Source organism: Amphiura filiformis, chromosome 11, assembly GCF_039555335.1.
Source record: "Amphiura filiformis chromosome 11, Afil_fr2py, whole genome shotgun sequence".
NCBI lineage: Eukaryota > Metazoa > Echinodermata > Ophiuroidea > Amphilepidida > Amphiuridae > Amphiura > Amphiura filiformis.
Window position 1 is genome coordinate 52,375,627 of NC_092638.1, and position 17,305 is coordinate 52,392,931.

The 17,305-nt window shown below is 34.8% G+C and overlaps 1 long non-coding RNA gene across 1 annotated transcript; it reads left to right on the plus strand.

Moving 5' to 3' along the window:
- The first annotated feature begins 4,876 nt into the window (after window positions 1-4,876).
- Window positions 4,877-9,156, plus strand: LOC140164988 (uncharacterized). Its single transcript, XR_011860617.1, has 3 exons — window positions 4,877-4,970; window positions 6,852-6,980; window positions 9,083-9,156. It is a non-coding gene; the product is annotated as an uncharacterized lncRNA (long non-coding RNA).
- The last annotated feature ends 8,149 nt before the right edge of the window (window positions 9,157-17,305 follow it).

Consider the following 17,305-nt stretch of genomic DNA (forward strand, 5'->3'; position numbering starts at 1 on the left):
TAGATGAACGCAGGTGCTTGGTTGCCAATGGTCCCTCTGTCCTTTCTTTGATTTTGCGCACGCTGTCAGGTCTTTTCAAGCTTGTCTGAAGATATAACATGTCTGATAAGCATGCAATGACTTCTAGCCCCACATTTCCACGAAGTAGTGTTGTAAACATTACCAAAGTTGTTAAAGTCCTGACTAGTATTTGGTTTTTGTTTGTTTTAAGTCCGTACAATTATTACTGAATACCCTCCGCACTGAGAACCATAAGGGTGTGATGCATCTTTGTATAATAAATAATTGTACACACAGGGTACGCTGTGCAGGGTATAAAGCAAATATTCTGTGAACTCTCCCATTTACCTTAGTCGACATTAACCCTAACAAGCCTGAGTACTACAACATACTACGAACAACTTCACGGCGTGTGCGTTCATCCCACGGGAAGTGATAACGCAATCACCCTAAGTGATATATGGGCACGAATTAGCTGGCCCGGCCAGCGTATGACCCGTGGCTAAGTGTCGACGGCGTACTGCTTGGCATGCGATAGGTCTCGGGTTCGAATCCCACCCAGAGCCAACAACTTCTTTGTTCGTTTCAAGTATACAGAGTTTATATTTTGACCTCTAATATAAACTCTGTACACTTGTAGTTTTACTGTCCATAATTCAACTCTGCATGAACAGAGCTTTCATTTGATACAGGCTATTATGAAGGCTCTATGACCACTTTGAAACATTTTTCCTTTGATTTGAAAATCGGCGACCATATTTGATTTGAAAATTAAAAATAGGTCAAATAATAATTATCCCTTGTAGTTTTGGTGTCCATCATTCAACTCGGCAAGATCAGAGCTCTAATTAGAGTATATTATAAAGGCTGTACGACGAATTTGACATTTTTACCTTTCTGAGCTTAAAATCGGCGGCCATCTTGGATTTGAAGGTCAGCAATAGGTCAAATCATTATTACTTGTAGCTTTATTGTCCATCACTCAACTCGGCATGATAAGAGCTTTAATTAGAGCATATTATGAAGGCTATACGACCAATTTGAAAATTTGACCTTTCTGAGCTCAAAATCGGCGGCCATCTTGGATTTGAAGGTCAAAAGTTGGTCATGTCATAAAATCGACATCAGATATGAATTCCTCGACCCAAAAAACCTCAGAAAACATATATTGAACAGCATTATAGGCCAAACCATTGAAAAAATAATTTTTAAAATGGCCGACGGCGGCCATTTTGGATTTCGGGCTCTCACGGATTCCGCCCACACTTTTGCGAGGGGCACCCCCGCTAAATTTTTTAATTAACCATCATAGAAGGCAAATCCACTGAGAAACGAACCTTCGCTCTCCACGGTCACGGAATTGCTCCAGATCACCCAACTATTATGTTTCTGAAGATTTTGGACTACTTTTGCCAATAAACCAGTTGAAAAAATATATTTAGTAACATTACTGAAGTAATTTTTAAATTTTTTCTTGAATTAGATATGTTTTGCTTAAATAAGACAACAATTACATCTCTGAACACTGTTTGTAATTTTGACCCCTTTGTCACACTTTGGTGCCATTATTTCTGATTATACCCATATAGGCTGTAAACAAATACAAATTTGACATGTCACATGAGTGAAAATGGAAAATCGCATTAAAATGACAAACAATTTTAAAATATTGACACATTTTAACAAAAATGTTTTTGTAAAGTATTGGTAAAAACTCGTACAAATGATAAAATTAAGTGAAATCACTCAAAATCACATAAAATATTTTTGAAATTTAACAGTCCTGGAAGTATTAATTTAATGATATGTTAAGTGTATGTAGCTGGGATAAAAAGCCGTCCATCATTTGAAAATTGTGTCCTTTCGTATTAAAATAATATTTGTTTTCCAAAAGCACCTGAAAATTTAGGTCTTTTGGGGAAAAAATGCATATTGACCAAAAATATCACAAGGAAAAATTTAAAATTACATGAAAAAATATATAATCACAAGGAAAGATATGTAATCGCAGGAAATTATAAATGTGAAATAACAGCAAAAATGTTTGTAAATTATTGTAAAAATTAGCCAAAATTTCTGAGTCACTGAAAAATATATAAAATCACATGAAATGTAAAATCGCATGAAATAATGTAAAATATTTTTTAAACACCGCTTAATAATATCGCTCAATGGGACAATGACATGTGCCCCCCCCCCCAAGTCCCAACATATAGGCCGGGCCCTAGTAAGACTTATTTGGTCATTTTAGTTACCATTTTATGAACATGTAGGCCTAATGTGTTTTTACACTAAACTTTCTGATATCATTAAAAGGTGGAACAATTAATAACCACTAGTATGGTAATTTTTTCAGGGCATTGTTTAATATAATTCCGTCCAACATCATTAAATTTAACGTGTCTGACAGAAAAAAAAGTGATATTTTTTATTATACCTACTAGTGAAATTGCACAATTCCACAGCCTATATCTAATTTTCTTGACTGGAAATAAATGATAACATTTAATTTTGTTTCTTAACATCGTACAAGTCATTTTGAGAAAAAACCTGCAAATTATTTCACCATGATATGGTGTGGAATTTTAAGTGTTCATTTTTTTCATATATTTCAACAATTGTTTTACACTTGAATTTGAGGCTTTTGCTGAGGTAGAACTCAATTCAAAAGTATTTTTTATAATAATTATTCAGCAGGGATCTTCAAATTGTCCATCAAGTGTTCTCCGACATGCTTGACATTTCACCTCTATAGCCAAACCATCTCCTTAAAAATGCAGTTAAATTGGTTGACAAAGGTTTAGGCTACAAGTTTTATAATGACTTGAACAAAGTTAACTTTTATAATCATGGAAACCCGGGCATGGAAATAGTAGTAGATCTACTATTCCCATGCTTTAATATAGCAGACTAGATATAAATTCACATAAAAGAGAAATGTACGGTACAGCATAAAACCAGTATTAAAAACCATTATAAAAATTCAAACATGTAAATAGCATCTGCACTGAATCAAACTTTGAAACTATAGTAATCATGGTAATGCTGCTCATGCTCTGAATGCTGCAGGCATATGATATAAAGACCCACAGATATTGGAACACATACTGCACAGACCAATGCAGACTATGCATTGAGTCTTAGCAAGGGTCAAGGTCATAATTATGTAATATTGGTAGTTGCTACAAACACAAGGGTTTGTGTTCTGTGATATCTGTGTTTATCATGTATACTGTCTTAAATTTATGTAGCATTTATATTTTTGCAAAAGTCTGTTTTTGAAACAAAAAGTTCCACAATGCAGACAAATATAATTTCCTTGCCCCTTGAAGTCTTTTTTAAATGTTGGGCAATGGACACAAAGTCATACTTGATATTTCAATACCACACAATATAAATAAAGTTTCCAGAACTTTAAACAACTAACATAATACATAATAATATTTATATTTTGGGGGAAAAAAATAAGTTGATGAAAAAAGGACCTAAACACATTTTGTTTTGTTTTGTGTTTCTTCCATGGGGTAGGCGATATAGAGTTAGGGCCTACAGTGCAGGAAATGATTAAAACTGCCCACCCCCCCAAAAAAAAAAACAATTGTAAGAATTTGTTAAATCCCAAAGATATGGTTAAATCGCATAAAATATTTATAAAAATGGTAAAACACCAAGGAATAGGCCTATTTGAAAACTTCCCAAATAATTATACAATTGTTAATATAAATTTACAAAAATGCCAAAAAAGTTGTTGTTAAAATCGCAGGAAATATTTAAAAAAAAATGCAAACAATTGTAAATCACAGGAAATAATCTGAAAACATCCTAACATTTATAGAATTCCAGGATATATTTTTACAATGTCCCAAAAATTGCGAAAACACAGTAAATATTTCAAAATGGGTAAAATATAAGTAAAATCACAAAAATGGCTTCAACAATTAAAAAAAAAGAGTGAAATTGGGAAATATTCAAAAATCGCTTTAACGATATTTAAAACAAAAGTAAAATCACTGGAAAAAATCTAAAATCGCAACGCATTTAGAAAAATAAAAGTGGAAATATGTCAAATATGTTTATAATAACAAAATGAAAAACATTTTGAAATAATTAAAAAGAAAAATTGCTTCAGTGTGATTTCCCATTTTCCACCATGAAACACTCCCGGGGAAACACTCCCGATCCCCCGGTCGTTACACCTCTGAATAAAGGGCAGGGCAGAACAAATTTTTTGTCTAAATTTTTAGGCTTGGGAATTCCCAAAAATTTTGGCTAAAATTTGCTTGTCTTCTTTAGGGACACCGGGAATTCCCAATTTTTAAAGCATTTTTTTTCTGACAGTGGGAATTCCCAAAAAAAGGGGCAGCATATTGATGAAACCCTAAAGAAGACATGGGAATTCCCAAGAAAAGTGCCCCTTTTTTAGGCTTGGGAATTCCCAAAAATTTTGACAAAAATTTGTATGTCTTCTTTAGGGTCACTGGGAATTCTCAAGTTTTTTGAGCATTTTTTTTATCAAAATGGGAATTCCCAATTTTTTTTGCTAAAATTTTGGTATGGGAATTCCCAAAAATTTTGGCAAAAATTTGCATGTCTTCTTTAGGGTCACTGGGAATTCCCAATATTTTTAAGCATTTTTTTATCAAAATGGGAATTCCCAATTTTTTTTGCTAAAATTTTGGTATGGGAATTCCCAAAAATTTGGCAAAAATTTGCATGTCTTCTTTAGGGTCACTGGGAATTCCCAATATTTTTAAGCATTTTTTTATCAAAATGGGAATTCCCAATTTTTTGGGATAAAATTTTGTTCTGGGAATTCCCAAAAATTTATGGTACAAATTCACATGTCTTCTTTAGGGGGGGTGCCATTAATTTCTGGAATAGCCCAATGCCTGCTGCCGAATTTGAACATTTTTGGTAAGGACAAGGATACACACCACATTATGAAGAGAACCTGGGATTTCGGCAAAAATGTAAGAATTTGTTGTTTCACGAATTTACGACCAATTAAAATTGCATGTCGAAACTTTTTCAATTAAATGTCCGTCAAGAAAACAATTGCTTAAATTTTTATTAAAAAGAAGAGAAGAAAGCTCTCCTCTTTAAATGTTTGTTTGAAGGGAGCGAGTTGTTGTCATTGAACTGGAAAACAGACCGGCAACCATGGGCGTCAATCCCGGGGACAGTGGGGACATGTCCCTCCACATTTTGAGATGGGGGGCCAAATATCAACCCCCCCCGACGTTTCGGCAAATACTTCCTTGGTCTAAGAAGTTACTGTAAAAATGCAAGCAATATTCGGTATTATACTTTGATTTTTGGCTAAAATAATATGAACTTGTAAATTTTATCCTCTATATACATGCAAATTCACATTGATTGGGCTTGGGGGCTAATATATAACTTGGATCTCGGTGATTCATTCATCTTCAACATTGACCATTGCGTTTAGGATTTGAAATCAGCACACTGCAAAGGTATATAGACCTAAGTGATTAAGGTTAGCAACTATTTTAAACTGTTGCGATTTAGTAGTTCACAGCATCTTGCGAATGTTGGTGAGCTTTGGCAAAAATTGTATTGATCATTTCATAGCGAGTGTGTAGAAGAATTCAAATATCACAGATATACTTTTGTTGGCCCTGTTGTTCTTGAGTTATGTTGTAAAGAGGGCTGAAACAGCAACACTTTTGTAAAACGTACATAACTCATTAACAACAATATATCAAGCAAGTTTTCAAAGTACACCAGACACAAAAAGAAACTCGTCAGTTATATTAATCCTTGCTGTTCAATAACTTGATAATTTTGAATTATTCTGAAATATACATTTTGTTAATTGGACTTTGCTTTCTCATTTGACACCCTGTTCGTGAAAAATGAACAAGAATTGACCAAGATATGCGCCTCCAAAGCCTCAAACACCAAAATCAAAAGTTGCATTTTCAACGATTTTCAATGGGAACGCATCGTTGTATTGCACACAAGCACCACGGGCCAATCAATAAAGCACACAGTGTACATGGTGTAACAGGCACAATTGAATCGTTAAAATTGCAACTTGTGATTTTGGGGTTTGAGAGTTTGGAGGCGCATATCTTGGTCAATTCTTGCTCAATGTTCACGAACATGGTGTCAAATGAGAAAGAAAAGTCCAATTAACAAAATGTATATTTCAGAATAATCCAAAATTATCAAGTTATTGAACAGCAAGCATGAATATAACTGACGAGTTTCTTTTTGTGCCTGGTGTATATGATTTATAGAATGAACTTGTACAAAACATCAAAGTGTTATTTTTCAATAATATATTGATTTCGATAATGAAAACCGATTTTTTTTGGCTGCTTCGACCACCAAATACATCGTGTACCCCTAACTATTGCAATCACATACTACATTGATCCACACTATAAAAAAAATATAGATTGCTTCATGGCCTATGTAAATTAACATTAAAAGCTAAAAAGTAATGAGTATTCAATAAAAATTTAACAGTTTTTTTGTTAGTATTGGCAAACCGACATGATCCATGATATTATAAGCTGTTGAGCAGATGAATAAGGGGTGGTCGTCGAGAAAGTTACCAGTATATTTATTAAACGTGATTTGTTAAACTCAAATGGCAAAGATGTCCATCTGAGCTTCTCCCGGGACCGGCAGCTACTATATAGATAATGTTCTCATAATTGATAATGACATGATTCAATCGGAAAATTAGAACCCCACTTCTGCCATTCAAGTGCAAGCAGTTTTTATAATGTTTTAAAGCGTCCTATACTGTACCATGCAGGCTTATTATAAGAACTAATATAAAAATCTGAAAAACTTGGTATTGCATTTTTTACATTGAGGATTCGGACTCGGAAGCCGCAGAGGACTGGTACTCGGATGATGAGGACTCGGACATCCGCACCTACTCGGAATTGGACTCGGATTCCCAGGGCTCGGACTCGGATACTGAGGACTTGACTACAAAATTGGTGTGTATAGGCCAATTAAGTTTTTTTAAACAATTATTTTTAGCATTTTTGAATTTGAACCTGGTGTAAACTTTGACCTTGTATGTTCGGATTGCCCATATGAACGCCCAATAATTTCATATATCGACTCGGACGTACGTCAACATAAAACAAAACAATGTTATTCTTATATGACCTTTTCGGTAAATCCCATAATTCTTTGCGGTTATACCCGATATATCGTCATGTGACGTCACGCCGATGCGCACATCGTCCCAGCAAACACAAAACGTTTTCGACATCATTCGGAAAAAGTTATAAAAGGTTGTCAGAAAACGTTTAAATGTCGGGTTATATAAAGGGTATATTAAGAGTATAAAACGTTTTCATAACTTTAAAAAACATGTTTTGATAATCTACAGCTCAGCAAACAAAAATGTTTTACAGAAAACGTTTGAATGTCGGGTTATATAAAGGGTATAAAAACGTTTTAATAACATTCCAAAAACATTCTTGAAAACTTGATCTAAAACATTCTAAACAGAATGTTATTTTGGGGTTGAAAAAATATTTTGCAAAAAATATTTGCCCAAAATATTTTCAATAACGTTTTAAAAACGTTTTCATGACCTTTATATAACCGACATTTAAATGTTATTAAAAGGTTTTGAAAAATACATTTTAAGAACATTTCTGTGTTTGCTGGGTTCAAACATTTTAACATAATGTTATTTAAGTATTGACACAATATTTGGCAAAAATGTTTGTAAAAATAGTTTACAATAACATTTTTTGATAACATTTAAAAATATTGTTGTAGTGTGTTTTCATACAAAACGTTTTAAAACGTTATCATTACCTTTATATAACCCGACATTTTAATGTTATTAAAACGTTTTTACCTAAACCAAAAGCCAAAATATAACCTATTTAAAACGTTTTTAAAACGTTTTTGTGTTTGCTGGGATTTACAATGGTTTAGCCAACATCGTTACTGCGCATTGCAATTCGGCGTGACGTCAAATGACGATATCTCAGGTCTAACCGCAATAAATTATGGGACCGAAAAGGTCAATTCTAGTTTTCAGCCAAGATTTATACAATTTTGTCGTCGTCATTGGTTTAGCATGTTAAGGGAAGGGGTATGAACGTTTGGACAGTATTTATTGTGGGACATTAGAGCACATCAGACATATCGAATTGCATTCTGAATACGAAGAATGTCCTTCTGATATCAAATAATTTTGATTTTTGAAATTCGCAATGTAATACACATTTTATGGCAAATCATTAAAATTGATATTTTTAATATTTAACAGTACTCGAAGTAAACTTTATAAATCTGATGATTTATACTTGAAGTGTATGTAGGTGGGATGAAATGCCGACGATCAATTGAAAATTTTGACCTTTCGTATTGAAGATATGGATTTTTTTCCCAAAACACCAAAAAAAATTAGAAAAAAAAAAAAAAAAATCCATATCTTCAATATGAAAGGTCAAAATTTTCAATTGATCGTCGGCTTTTCCTCCCAGCTACATACACTTTAAGAATATATCATTAGATTTATAACATTTACTTCGAGGACTGTTATATATCAAAAATTTGAAAATATCAAATTTTTATAATTTGTCATAAAATTTGTATTATATTGTGATTTTTAAAATATGAAAATTATTTGATATCAGAAAGACATGCTTCGTATTCAGAATGCGATTCGATACGTCTGAGGTGCTCTCATGTCCCATAAAAAATACTGTCGAAACGCTCAAAACGCTCATTCCAGATCCCTTAACCCAAAACTATAATATGACAAATAATTCTGAAAGTGCAAATTTTATCAAGCAATACAGTCTAAATCCGTTGTGATGAGATAGATCACTCCAGTATACATATAAAGTTTTTTTTTACAGTTTTTTACTGTTTTTCGTGTACGGTTACGATATTTTATGATATAATTTTCAATGATTTGTAAACGACGGACAAAATGGAGTAGTAAGAAATCTTGTCTGCCACGTGGGATTCCCGGGTTCGAATCCTGGCAGAGGAACTAGTTATTTGTTTTTGTCCATTTTGTTTTGTCACTCGCGCATTTGTTTATCTGTGTTTGTACATTTTACAGGACGAAAAGACAACACTTTACAAAGCTGTCGAGACGGGTTCTATTGACAAATGCCGCTTGTTGCTCGCCGCAACCCCAGGCCGCAACAGGACAAGACCTGGACGCCCGAAACGAGGCAAGCTTTTTAAAACATTGCCATCATGATTAGGCCCACAGCCCTATACACAAATAGATTTTTGATTTTACGAAAAAAAAAACCGTTTCCCTTTAGTTCGTAATTTTGGGAGGATGATAGAGTATATTTTAAGATGTGTAATAGGTCTGTCTTCGTGTTATAACATAATATTCGGAAATAACATTCTCAATCATGAAACAACTGAAGGTCCCTTTACTGATAATATTTGAAGCAAGAACGCATAAGCCTACTACCATAACATTCAACGGATATCAAAATATTGAATTTCTTTCTTATTTATTTTTCCGATCCTCTTCTGTTGTTATTCTTTCCCTTTTCCTTCTCTTCCTTAATGTCCTTATCCTTTTCTTCTTCTAGGATGACCAATCAGCGCTTGACATTGCTGTGTGGAAAGGGGATGCTGCCATTACGCGTCTCCTAATTACTGCGGGAGCGAGTTGTACAACTACAAATCAGGTATACTTAAGGGGTGGTGCAATAATTATGTGTACCCGGGGTGGTGAATTCCGAAAATGGTCTGCCAAAAATCTTTGCCCCCCTTTGGCCGTGCCAAAAATCTTTGACCCCCTTTCGATGTGCCAAAATACCTTTGTCCCCCTTTCTATGTGCCAAAAAATCTTTGCCCCCCTCCCTTATACACATGAATTTAAAACCTTAAATTGTCTTATCATATATTTACGAGGGCAGCGAGCAGGAACTTTTTCATATTAGAACGTGTTCCTAACGTTTTACTACACCTTTTTTAGGGCGTAATATAGAAACGGTGCCAAAATATCTGTGCCAAAAATCGCTTGCCCTCCGCCCTTTCGACCTGCCAAAATCGCTTGACCCCACTTTCGACCTACCAAGAAATGCTTGCCTCCCTTTTGGCCTGCCAAAAAATCTCCCCCCCCCCTATAATTCACCACCCCGGGGTACACATAATTATTGTACCAAACCTAATAATGCCAATAATCACATTTATATTTCCAAATATCAAGCCTTGGTATCTCTCTTTTAGAGCCCATACTATTCTTCTTGTGTGCCAGCTTTATTTGTCTCAATATTTGAGTGCAACCAGGCGAACCGCCTTAATGTGATGTAGCTTGATGTATTTGGCACTGTGTCCGAACTACGTTAACGAAGGCTGCCAATTTGGGTTTACTAAGCTAGTCCAGTTGATATTAAATACCGTAAAACCTCGTCTACAAGCATTATATAGAGTGTTTTTAATGAAAGCTAAAATTAACATATGCCAATACAATAGACTGGTCTTACAATAGTACTTGTTTGTATATGCGTGTATCAGTAATTTAATTTTGTCGATGGATGGCGCATGGACTAATTTAGCTTTCATCAAAAGTACTCTATATGCTTGTAGACGAGGTTTTACGATAATTAATAATTAATTATTTATGAATTGATAGCGACTTTACGATTAATTATTTCAGTTCAATCAAACGGTACTTCGGTTGGCAGCAGAATATTTGTTTACTCATATGCAAGAAATGAAAGCGGAATCACCTCAACAGTCAGGATTTGACATTGGACGCCTTACGGAAGAGAATAATCAAATCTTCAAAAAGAGACGCATGGAGTCCACCGACGTTGTTTCCTCGAATGAATTGGAAGGACAGCATTCGTCTGATGAGGACGACGAAAGTGATGAACATGATGACGATTATGCCGCTTATCTGGAAACTTTTCGAGTTTTGCTGGTATCAGGGGCTGATCCGAACACAATCTGGGTAATTACTAATTCGTGATATAAGAAAATGTTTTGATAGATAAAAGTCGAAAAATCGTATCTCTACGAAAGATAAAAAGCCAAATTTGTTCTCCATCGCTGAGCGATTGGTATTTGATCAATGAGGTAGCGCGCTTTTCCCAACTCAACAAAAAGCGCGCTACATCATTGGCTAGAAACCAATCACTCGTCACTCAGCGAACGAGTATAAATTCAGCTTAATGCCGGTTTCATTCTTTCCTGCCGATTTGCCGCTCTGACGACGATTTTGCTTCATTGCGCAGTCACACCAGAAACACTAGCGGTGACCAGCGGCAAGCTCGAACACTCCGTGTACCGCTTTGCCCAAAAGCGGCAGATAGGGTTGAATATAAGTCAACTCGGGAGCAGCGCCGCTCTGATGTATGAGAACAGGAAACAAATTTTGGCGGTGTTGAGCGGCAACATTGGCTTTTATAGCTATCTCTCTGCTCTGCAGTGGCGTGCCGCTCCGCTTGCAGAAAAGTACAATGAGCGGCATGATGAAGCGTCCCGCCGCTCAGCACCAAGAGCCAGAAAGTATGAAAACAGTAGCGAATTAATTATAGAAATTATGTGTAGATCTATATACTTCTAAACGTTGTGTTTTCTTTATACCTTATGCATGGTCCCGGTACATGGTATGAATATCTATAGGACCAAGAGTCACATCAAACTTTACTGAGCAAAGCAGCACAAGAGGGGTACGTTGAACCATGCAAGCTGCTGCTACTTGCCGGAGCCGATCCTAACCTCTCAGATGGGGTAATTATATTATCTGATATTTAAAAATTGAATTCAATTAGTTGTTTAGCATGTTAGGTACCTGAAAAGGGTATATGAAAAGTCAGATAAATACAAGAAACCTCTTTGGAACAGTGCATTTAGACCTATTTTTAACACTGTCAGAGACATGGTCAAATTCTCAGAGGTAGCTTAAAAGTAAATCACTAAGTACAGGGTGAGTAAAAAAACTGCAATAGAGCAAAGAATCAATATTTATGTAAGAACCAAGTCGAACTTTCCTAATTTTGAAAAATGTTATAAATGCTACACTCAATGGCCACCTTCTGTGAAAATATGAAGTGAATCGCGAATACCGTTTAATTTTTATGAGTCCTTTTGCTGCGATACCCAATTTCGTTATTTGTCCACGAGGTACCATGTATTTTGAATGAGAGCACAGAGTGCACGATAAAGACACCAGATCTTAAACTGACTTTAACTTAAATAAGGTTGTTTTGGCGTTATTTCAATTTCTTCTTTTTTTTCTGTTCAAACAAACTTTCTAACATTACTTTAAGTCCTTCATACCTCACTTGACTCCAACACCAGTTTTTTTAATCCCAATATGTCCAACTTTTTGGATATTTTGAAATTCACTCCACTTCAATTTGCGCGCATTTCATTTTGACATTTGAAAAACCCGCCTACAAATTTGTATCTTTTTGATAGAGAAAAACATCTTTAAAGTAAAGGTAAAATGAAAATAACAACAAATAATGTTTCTTCTCCTTAAACAAGACCAAGGGCAATAACAATTTGGGTGCTCCATTTTATTTTAATGCCAATGAGGTTAAGAAAATGGCAGTTGTTCCAAATCTACCTAACACAGAGTGGGCTGATATTCAAATTTTAGATGTCTCTTGGACAAATATTAAAATTGGGTAGCGCTATAAAATGTGTCATAAAAACAAAACGGTAAATGCTAATTCCTTACTTTTTTCACACAAGGTCACTGATGGATATACCATATATAAAATGTTTTAAAACCTAAAAAGTTCAACTCGGTTCTTAAATAAAAATGGATTCTTTTCTCTATTGCACTTTTTTTGACTCACCCTGTATTACAAGGAGCATCCCTCATTGTTCCATACATGATATTACAATTTATTTTCCATATAATTAATGTTTATACAGTTGCTTAATACTGCGTTACATTCTGCAATCCAACGTGATAATGAATTGGTCTGCAAACTATTGATGACATCGGACACTGAAATAGTACATGCCAAAAATCAGGTTAGATTATTATCGTTTAAAGAAAACAATATAAAAACGATCTTTATCAGTTTATTTTAAACGCTTAATTGTTTTAGAAGATACTTAGTACTTTTCGGTAGATTTATTTGTCATTTGTCAAAAGTTTTTAAGTAAATTTTATCAGTGTCTTGGTAATTTATTTATTTAGTGCTTATGTATCTTGTTTGATTGCTTGCTCGCTTGCTCGCTTGCTTTATTGATTGATTGATTGATTGATTGATTTCATTAGATGGGAAGATCTGTTTTACATCTAGCGGCACACCGGAACTTCTCTGGCATATGTGAATTGCTTATACGACAAGGAGCCAACCCTTGCGTCGAAGATGAGGTAAAAATGTCAAAAAGCAAATATATTCCCCAGTTGTTTCTTCAATTAAGTTTTAAAGTTTGGTCGAAGCCATGCAATTAACCAGATACCGTAAAACCCCGTCTACAAGCATATAGAGTGCTTCTGATAAAAGCTAAATTAATCCAGGCGCCATTATGGAATTAGAGCAAATAAATGATAGATCCAAGCACATACAAACAAGTATTATTGTAAGACCAATCTATTGTATTGGCATATACGCATGTATCGTATTAATTTAACTTTCATCAAAAACACTATAGGCTATGCTTGTAGACGGGGTTTTACGGTAGTGCGAATCACAAAAAGGGAAATCCTTTAATATTAAGGCTTACATGCAGACCGGTATATAATCTCGCCTGTCTTAGCGGTGTTTGCGCTCGAATATTGAAGCAAATTAAGCTGACACACAAGAGGAATGGTATGGGCTCTATCATTTCCGCCCCATTTGCATGATTTTTCTTAAGAGAGGGAAAACACCAACCCTGTAACTAATTTCCCATAAGATCAGTTATAATATCAATATTTTTACTTAAGAAAAATAACGGCTTCTGCAATCCAACTCGCCTTAGGACAACATTCATAGCACACCTTAAGGGATCTAAAATTAGCGTTTATTGCGTTTCGACAGTATTTTTTGTGGCACATGAGAGCACCTCAGACCTATCGAATTGCATTCTGAATACGAAGCATGTCTTTCTGATATCAAATAATTTTCATTTTTTGAAAATCACAATATAATACAAATTTTATGACAAATTATAAAAATTTGATATTTTTCAAAATTTTGATATATAACAGTCCTCGAAGTAAATTATATAAATCTAATGATATATTTTTAAAGTGTATGTAGCAGGGAGGAAAAGCCGACGTTCAATTGAAAATTTTGACCTTGCATATTGAATATATGGATTTTTTTCCCAAAAAGACCTAATTTTTTTTGGTGTTTTGGGGAAAAAATCCATATCTTCAATACGAAAGGTCACAATTTTCAATTGATCGTCGGCTTTTCATCCCACCTATACACTTTTAAGTATAAATCATCAGATTTATAAAGTTTACTTCAAGTACTGTTAAATATCAAAAATTTCAATTTTTAATGATTTGCCATAAAATGTGTATTAAATTGCGAATTTCAAAAAATCAAAAATATTTGATATCAGAATGACATTCTTTGTATTCAGAATGCAATTCGATATGTCTGATGTGCTCTAATGTCCCAAAATAAATACTGTCCAAACGTTCATACCCCTTCCTTAAACACTACATCAGGCATGACAGACCAATTTTAAACTGATATTTCTTGCAGAGTGGACAATCCCCGATTCTTATTGCCGTTACTGGTGGTCATTTAGAGTCGACTCAAGTTCTTCTCCAATCACTTCAAGTTGACATAGGACATAAGTATGCGGTAAGTAAGATTTTCATTCAAATGCCAAGTCCAACTTTCACCCAATTAAATAGTTGGCTAGGCTCTATATATGATCCGTATGCACAAAAGAGTTAGATCGGGTCTAAAATTAGACCTGGTCTAAGTGGAATTTAGTTCCATCAGGAATGGTCCTTTTGTCTTATTTTCTTCCTAGAGTAGCTAGTAAATTCTAAAGATTTTAAAAATGCAGAGTACAAAAATAATACAAAATAACTTAAGCAAATGTAAAGGAAAATGTCCTTTCTCCTGGGACTAAATTCCATTTGTTAGATTCTAAAGGAAAATTGTCATGCATGTCGCAACGGAACGGTGCACGAAAAACGTCGACCTATAGACGAATCCAACGAGCCAAGTCATGGTCAGGATTTGGTCGGCCATCTTTGGTTTCCCGCTAGCACCAACCTGGTGTTTTGAGTTTGATTGTGCAAATAAAAGCCGCCTAACACCTAGAGAAGATGCAAAGACGAGGAGGGTTAATAGAATAATATATACAATAGAGTAATCCTGTCGCATCTATTCATATATAGTCCTTTTGTTCATCCATTTGTACATCTATGAATAGATGCGACGGGATTACCTGCGGAATTATCTCTATTGTATTATTCTATTAACCCTCCCCGACCTTCTCTAGGTGTAAGGCGGCTTTTATTTGCACAACTGTTGGAACTGTATTGTGTTGTAAACTTAAATCATTCTTTTGTCTACCTGTGTTTTCGCGGAAGGTGTAAAATGGGTGATGGAATGCAGTTTAAAATTTCCGCCAAGGCCGAATCATTTCACATTTTGGATGCATTTTAGCCGACGGGGATCCAACTAAAGGCTGCTAGTCAGGTGTAGGAATGCGTGTATTTGGATTCGTCTATAGGCCTACGAGCTGGTCCTAAATAACCCTTACCCCTAAAAGTGGTCTTGGCTATTGGAGCTTATCGGAAAGGAAAGAAGGAACGAAAAAATGAGAGAATAAAGAAGTTGTTTGTTACCGTCGGGATTCGAACCCCAGACCCTCGCGCGCGTGTCAACCACTACATCGCCGACCGGTAGCCACTGATGTTTCACTTGCCCGGCCAAAGAATATAATGACTTTAATACGGTGATTGCGTCATCGCACCATGGGATCCATGCATGATTGTGGTTTTGTTTCATAAGATTTTACAGCGTTATGGTTAATATAGCTACCCTGATCATAATTAATATTCTTGGCCCAAATTCGGACACCATTTCTAATCAAATGAGGAAACTTCTTATATATTTTTTAATGATTTCAGAATTTTGAAGAGAGAACCCTTCTTCATTTGGCTTCAAATGGTGGGCATGCTGACATATGCGAGCTTCTGCTGGTCACATTTGGCGGTATTTATAGCATAGATGAAAGGGATAAGGTATCTATTTAGATTTTTTTTTAAATCCCAACAGTTAAGGGATCTGGAATGAGCGTTTCGACAGTATTTATTGTGGGACATGGGAGCACATCAGACATATCGAATTGCATTCTGAATACGAAGAATGTCTTTCTGATATCAAATAATTTTCATTTTTGAAATTCACGATATAATACAAATTTTATGACAAATTATTAAAATTTGATATTTTTCACATTTTGATATATAATAGTCCTCGAAGTAAATTTGATAAATCTAATGATATATTCTCAAAGTGTATGTAGCTGGGTGGAAAAGGCGACGATCAATTGAAAATTTTGACCTTTCATATTGAAGATATGGATTTGTTTCCCAAAAAGACCACCTACATACACTTTAAGTATAAATCATCAGATTGATAAAGGTTACTTCAAGTACTGTTAAATATCAAAAATATCAATTTTTAATGATTTGAAAATGTGTATTACATTGCGAATTTCAAAAATGAAAATTATTTGATATCAGAAGGACATTCTTCGTATTCAGAATGCAATTCGATATGTCTGATGTGCTCTAATGTCCCACAATAAATACTGTCCAAACGTTCATACCCCTTCCCTTAAGCGTTAAGAAAACGTTTGTAAACTAAGCTAAACTAATCAAAATTTTAATTGAGCTGTTATTTTTATCTTTCGCTATTACTATCATTTGATTTCATATTACTTTTCAGGACCATAGGTCGCCATTGCATTTAGCAGCTATTGGAAACCACGCAAAGACATGCAAATTGCTACTTTCAAAAAACGCTGATTTTACAGTTAAAGACAAGGTTTGTTTGAATGAGTTTTACAGTGTGTGGCAGAAAATATGTATTACCTAGTATTACACGTCTCACTTGTATAGCTCAATCAGCATAGGCCCCCATAACGTGGCACTGGAAGAGGTTCCCAACGAAATAAAGCTATAAAAGTGAGATTTTTAAAATTAAAGCCATAATGTACGATCTTATAATATGAAATTGGTTAATGTTTTTAAAACCTGATTTTTTGTTGTTGCATATTTGTAATGTTTACACACGTCCCAACTTGCACCTAAATGGAATCGGCCAAATTTGTTGTCTTTGTAGGTCAACAGAGCAAAGTTCGACATATTATCATAATTTAA